This window comes from Coregonus clupeaformis, chromosome 12, assembly GCF_020615455.1.
Source record: "Coregonus clupeaformis isolate EN_2021a chromosome 12, ASM2061545v1, whole genome shotgun sequence".
Classification (NCBI taxonomy): Eukaryota; Metazoa; Chordata; class Actinopteri; order Salmoniformes; family Salmonidae; genus Coregonus; species Coregonus clupeaformis.
Window position 1 is genome coordinate 37628499 of NC_059203.1, and position 7174 is coordinate 37635672.

General features: G+C 43.4%; 1 long non-coding RNA gene across 1 annotated transcript; it reads left to right on the forward strand.

Moving 5' to 3' along the window:
• Positions 1-417: 417 nt before the first annotated feature.
• Positions 418-7174, forward strand: LOC121578521. Its single transcript, XR_006002772.1, has 3 exons — positions 418-498; positions 990-1054; positions 7112-7174. It is a non-coding gene; the product is annotated as an uncharacterized LOC121578521 (long non-coding RNA).

Genomic DNA, 7174 nt, shown 5'->3' on the forward strand with positions numbered 1-7174 from the left:
CAGCGTCTAACAAGTTTAGAATCAATTGAGCATGTGTTAGAAGTTTACAAGAAGTGGTTACCATTCCCCTATTTCTCCATTGTGCAGCGTATACGTGGAATGTATTAAATGCATAAGCACTATCTGTGTAAATGGTAACTCGTTTTCCTTTACCTAAATGACATGCGCGAGTGAGAGCCACTATTTCTCCCTGTTGTGCAGAATAATTTCTAGGTAAAGATTCAGCTTCTAGAACGTCTGTCTCTGTTACGACCGCATATCCTGTGGCATTGGTGCCATCAGGGTTCTTTCTTGATGAGCCATCTACAAACATAGTTATTTCTCCATCTGGCAAGGCTAGATCTGTTAAGTCCGGTCTTGGCAACACAAGTTTCTCAGTTTCGGTTACACAATCATGTGGGCTTCCATCTGTTGCAATAGGAACCAGAGTGGAGGGATTGAGAGTTGTGCATCGTTCTATGGTCAAATTGGGCATATTTAACAGAATGATCATATAAGGTAAGTGTCTAGCCGGTGACATATAGGCCATTATATGCTCTAATAATAAAATCGACACTGCGTGTGGTACTTTTAATGTTAAGTCATGGTAAAGTACTACTGAAGCTGAATCCTCCACTGCTTGGGCTGCTGCTACTACAGACTGTAAACATAAAGGCATGGCTTGAGCCACTTCATCCAATCTGGAGGAGTAATATGCAAATGTTTTTGTGTAAGAACTGATGTCATGAACCCCTGTCTACAATCTACAGTTTGGGTAAAAGGGCGGTCATATCTGGGGAAAGCCAGAACTCTATCTGATGTTAATAATTTCTTTATGTCAGTAAACTGTGCCTCAGCTTCCTCTGTCCACTCAATCTTATCTTTAGCAGCCATTGCTTTCCCGTAGATTAATTCACTTAGCTTTCCTGTATGTAAAGCAAAGTGTGGTACCCAAGCCCTGCAGTAGTTTATCATTCCCAAAAAACTCATAATTTGTTTCTTGTTTATAGGTTTTGGAGCTTCTAAGATGGCCTTCTTCCTAGAGGCGTTCAAAGTCCTCCCCTCCTGAGTTAGTGTATGTCCCAGATAGATTACTTCCTCCTGCCACAGTTGTAACTTTTTCTTACTGACTTTGTGGCCCTGCTCTGCCAAGAACAGTAGCAATTTTATTGTATCTGTCCTGCAACCTTCCTGGGTGGGGTTAGCAATCAATATGTCATCCACATATACCAAAATTTGGCTGCCTTCCTGAGGGTCAAATTGGCCTAGATTACGGGTTATTGCCTGACTAAATATAGTGGGGCTTTCCGAAAATCCCTGGGGAAATCTCGAATATTTCAATTTCTGACCTTGAAAGGTAAAGCCTAACCAGCCTTGAATATCTGGGTGTACCGGTATGCTGAAAAATGCATTAGCTAGATCTATCATTGTAAAATAAGCATTCTCAGGTTTCAATTGGTTCAACAAAGTATGTGGGTCAGGCACACAAGGTGCCCTCGGAATTATACTATTGTTTACCCCTTGCAAATCCATCACCATTCTCCAATCTGTGCTTGGAGCTGCCTTTTTAACTGGGAACAAGGGAGAATTACAAAATGCCTCATCTCCCGGAACGATTACCCCTCCTTCCCTCAGCTGTTCAAAAGTTGGAGTAATACCTTTTATTGCTTCTGGTTTCATAGGATATTGTTTCTGATATGGCCTATGATTAGATTTGGGTATTACCTGTACTGGAATTACCCCTTTGATTAATCATACGTCTGCTGGACCTTGTGATCACAAATGCTCTGGAACTACTCTTAAGTCTGACTCCTGTTGTTCTGTCAACAGGTATTCCTCTCCTCAGTATCTGCTACCCTCATCCAGATGTACCCCGGGAAATGAATTGGCTCTCCAATTCAATTTCCGACGATACCTATCCGTGGATGGGCTGTGCTGATCTCCATTCACAATGTTGACCCAATCAGTAATCCTCTTACCCTTGGATACCCACTGGCCCATATCTTTCCAGTCCTCTGCTGGCTCCTTTGCTAGGGACACATGTGGACTCCATCTCTCCCTAAACAGTCTCTGACTCTGGGGCCCTAGTTCCACTTCCACTGCTGCGTGGGTGTTGTCATAGTGAAACCATTTCAATGCTACAGTTCTTTCTGTGGTTTTAAATAGTGCTTCCTCATAAATTGAATCTGGGCCTGGGTGTTGGTTATACCAGAGAGTACAGTGTAGGTCATCGGGGGACATTTTAGTGGGGCCTGGTACCACATCATCAGCAAGATCCATCAAGGTTTGGGGAATGTCAGTTATTCCCCCCCTTAACAAGTCTTGACTATACCAATAACACGGTTCCCCCTCCCCACAGATCACCATATTGTCTCTGACTATGTGTGCTTTCATTCCTCTCTCAGTGGAAATGACAGCCACATTCAATATAGTCATTACATCACATCCTAGTAAGTTTACCGGACACAGCTTAGATATCAGAACGGATATGGTTGCCTCTCCTCCTGATTGGTCATGTTTTAGGGTTATTGGGGCTGATAACCTTTCAACAAATTGATGACCAGAGGCAGATCGCACTGTAATTTTCTCCCCATCAATCCTTACTCCCTCTGGTATGTCTGCTGCACTGATTGCTGTCCTGCAGGCCCCTGTATCGCAGAGGAATTTAATTGTCTTACCCATTACTGTCAATGTCAAATAAGGTTTTTGTTCCTGTTGAAGTGCTAGGTCAATAGTAGCTAATTCAAACACCTCACAACTTGCATCAATTGGCTCCTCAGTCTCCTCCTCACTAGAATCTACTCTCCCTCCCTTGAGGGCTAGTCACGCCTCATCTTCCTCTTTCTCATGCTCAAAGCTGGGGGATAGACGTCTGTTACGCTTCTCTCTTTTCTCTCTTTTCTCTCCCCGGTTTCCCTTCTTGCCCTCTCCTTTAGGTTTGCAGCGGAAAAAGTTATGGCCTGTCTTACCACAGTATTTACACGGGGCCTCACATTCTTTGGCGAAGTGCCCTCCCTTGTTACAGTTAAAGCACCTATTCCCCCCGCTGTAGCCTTCACTTTTTCCTGGGTTTCTACCTTTACCCGCTATCTCCCCCAGAGTGGCCATCAGGTACTCTGCTCCTTTCTGCTCTTTCTTGGCTCTGCCCTTGATATGCAGTGCGCTCCGCACCAGTGTCCATACACCCCGAATTGAGTTGCCTTCGTACAGCGCGCCCCACCCTCGGGGGGATGGGTCTGTCATGATCACCTTGCAGGATACAACTCAGCCCATTAGAGCCCCCCTGACAATAGCTGAGGGCACGTAGGTCCCTCGGAACCATGAAATACCGGCTGTACCAGCTGTCCTGGATCTTCGACATAGGAACCATTCGGATTGCCTGCCTCCCTCAAAATGGGCACTGAGGCCTCTGGAACAGTCGACGTGATGACACTGCATAAGCATGGGGGACGCAAAACAAATTTTAGCCTGTACCCTGACATCACTGTTTGATTGATCCATGGCGACACTGCACATGCGCGCTATTGGTCGGAGCAGACAGCGAGCCTCCCATGAAGTGCCATCTGAAGGGGCGGGACACCACCTTGTGGACTGGGAGAGATTGGTTCTTCTTCCATTTCCACCACTCTTGACAAGCGTGAGTCTGAACGTGGAGAAGGGACACTTTTCATCTAACTCACATGCGGGAGACAACACTTTTGGCACCCGTGAACACTGGTACATGAGGTTGAAAAAAATATGTTTATGTCCCAAGGTTTGCATTAACGGCTCCTGCGATCAGTGATGTACCACGATTGGCAGTGCCATCTGGCGAAAGGTTGACGTGTCCTTGAACAAGGCACTTAACCCTAATTTGCTCCAAGGGCACCGTACTACCATGGCTGACCTTGTAAAACAGCACATTTCACTGCACCTATCTGGTGTATCTGACAATAAAACATATATTTTGTTTACATCTGCACCGCACACATAAAAAATAGACCCAAGGAAAAAAACGTTATCATGGAGGTTAACCTACCGACCAGTTATAGTTACTGGTGACAAAGCGCCTTATAACCCAGCTGGGACAGACAGCTCTGAAAAACGGACCCCTTCTGTGGTAACAGATAGGGGCAATTTGTAATCGAATCTAATTCCCAGGAATGAAAAGCGCTGAGCTGGAGAAAGACAGTTCATTTCGGGGTACATATGAACCACAGAGACTGTGTGTGGGATAATAGCATGGTCGTGTCCAACCTTGCTTTTTCCCTCGACTCCGCTACCAACCACCAATCACCTACAGGGCCCATAACCTGGATCACTAGACACCTCATAGTGACTAGTGAGCTACAGGCAGGAATCAGTAATGACCCACCTATGGGGAAGGGGTGCCCCCTTGTGTACAGAGAGTGAATCACCCAACTTATTACTCCCCGCCCTGGGGAGATTGATATACCCCTTGAACCCTGTGAACACCTTGTACACCTTTAAACTTGGACAAGCTTTCAACACACATTGTGCTTACGTGAGACTATAGCCTGCATGAAGCCCGGCCCCCTTATGGTCACAGAGGGCTCCAGCAATGGCTGATGTAGTATCCCGTTTGCCGTAACAAAATGTAGGGGCACTGTCATCACAGCAATGTTTTTGCGGAGTGGCGCAGCTGCTCGGGGCTACTTCCTCATCGGAGGAAGCGCAAGCCCCGCTCTTCCTACTCCGTCCAATCTCCAGGAATTTAAAATAGGAATAGGGTTGCCATAGTGCCGGGGGAATGATAGTAAGCTTCATTCACCAGAAGTTATGCATGCTAGCCGACCTTAGCCAGGAGGCTCTTTAGCCTAAACTAGGCATAATTTTCTCCATGTCCTTAGCTATCATACTCTAATTCCACTGATTTCAAAACTCGGTCTTCCAGAAAGTGGAGAGCAACACTTATGCTGTTCTACTAAGCTACATTAAAAAGGATTACCTACACTTACTGACCATCATGTTATAGACAGAAGCCTGCTACATGGCAGACCAATCCGAACTCATCTCTCGGCATGTCCAGCCCACTCATTATCTCAGCCAATCATGGCTAGCGGGAAGGTTGCTGTCTTTTCCCATGGATAAACCAACTAGGCTCGTAATTTAACAATTGTATTCGTATTTAAAGATGGCATATACGTTTGTTATCAAGGCACATGAATGTTCCAGAAGGCATTTCTCCCCAAAAATGCATTTTGACTTAAAAAAAAAGTTTATGTTCAAATTGCGCTGTGAAGTAGTGACGCGCGACATATGCGTAGTTTCCTGAAACAAGACACATTTAAGGAACTTGACAAAAAGACGTTATTTTCTTGGTATTTCATTACTTTAGCATAACGTTTCCTAAAAGTTCAAACATGGGTAGATTTTATGTTATTTTTGCTAGTTTTCTAGGAACGTTCTCTAAATTGTTTGACATTGGGAATGTTCTCAAATAGTTCTGAGAACATTAAGAAACAACGTTCTTCTGTCAGAATTTCAGTACTTCAGAAGAACATTTCCTACAGGTTTCCTCATGGTTCTATTTAAATTATTGTTCTCAAATTGTTCAGAGAACTTTCAGAAACAACGTTCTTCTGTGGGAATTTCAGTACTTCCACAGAACATGTGGTTCTATTTAACGTCATATTTTTACTACATACATGGAACGTTCTCAAAAATGGTGTGACTTAAGCAATGTACTCAGAACGTTCAGAGAATGTATGGTTTTCAAAATACTCAAAATAACCTATAATTTCCATTCTCAGAGTGTTAATTAAACCTACTTTAAAGGAACCAGAGTAAAACGTTCTCACAACCTCCCTGCAACCTAAAAATAAATGTTCTCAGAACAGGTGAAATTTGCACTTCTGTTCAGTTTTACCAGTCAGGAAACTTAGGAAGCTTCATTCCCACATCCAATGTGAAACCAAAAACATAAGTTTCCACAACTTCCAAAGAACCAAATGTGCTAGCTGGGTTTGGTAATGAGTTGATGAAACAGGCTGTTATAGAAGCTAATTGCAGAGGTGCCATTTGCTTCTACAAACACACTTCAGGGGTGGCATTAAACAGCTTCCTCTCTATCCCTAATTTTCAATCCTTTTAATGTTCGTAAGGTAAATTTAGGTCTCATCAATGATTCAATGTCCTAATTGGCTCTAGCTCAGATCAAACAGCTGCTTCACTTCTTCCCTTCCATCACTCACGTCCCTCTCTAGCTCTCCATCTCTTTTATTGTCCGTCTTATCCACTCCACCAATCCACTTGTCCCATAATCCTCGCTGTCTGTTGTGTCCCTCTGTTGACTAGCCCCAGACAGTAACTCAAGGTCAGAGCCACAATTGCTCAAAAGGCTCATAGGCTCAATGACACACGTTTCATTCTCCTCTTCCGTTCACTCAAATGTCTCTCTCTTTTATCTTACACTCTCTCTCTCTCTCTCTTCAGGGTCACAAAGTTTAATGGGGCGATTCCTGTGCTTTTTCCCTCATGTTCTTTTTCACCCTTGTTTTTATCCATAAAAGTCAGAGTTCTTGGAACTGTTTCCTTTTCTGTTGAATAAAAGGACAGTTTGAGTTCAATGCCTATCTCTGATGTTATGGGATCTCTGACACTGACTCATGGAAAGATATCCCTTTACAAAACATTTTTTCAAATATATTGATAAAAGTCACCTTGTCTGAGAGAGATTTACGTGGTTATCAAAACGTCACGCCAGGGTAAGCCTACACAAAACACAGCCCTTAAGTGTGTCTAAAATTCCCTATGGGAAAAATGAATGGTGGAAAAACGATTGGAACCATTTCCCTGTTTGACCGCTAGGTTTTATGGGTATTATGACACCTCCACTGTGGAGCTCTATAGGGTCCTCCTCATGACACTGATGTTCAAGATAACATGACTTTATATTTGTTGATAACAAATATTGAAAGGTGAAATGATGAAATCTAACTAGATTAGAAGGCCTAAGCTACTTCATCCCATAATGTACGCTAAATGGGCATTGGATACAAAACAAATACTGGCATGTGATAAAATAAACATGTCCAATATAATTATATAAATGCATATAAAACAGGAATATATATATTCAATGAAATTAATACAGCATTGTAATATTATTGATGCCTTTCTCTCCTTGCAGGGGATTAGACAGATGAACTGCGGTCACCAGATGCCCAAGCCTCAAAACCAGAAACATGTGGAG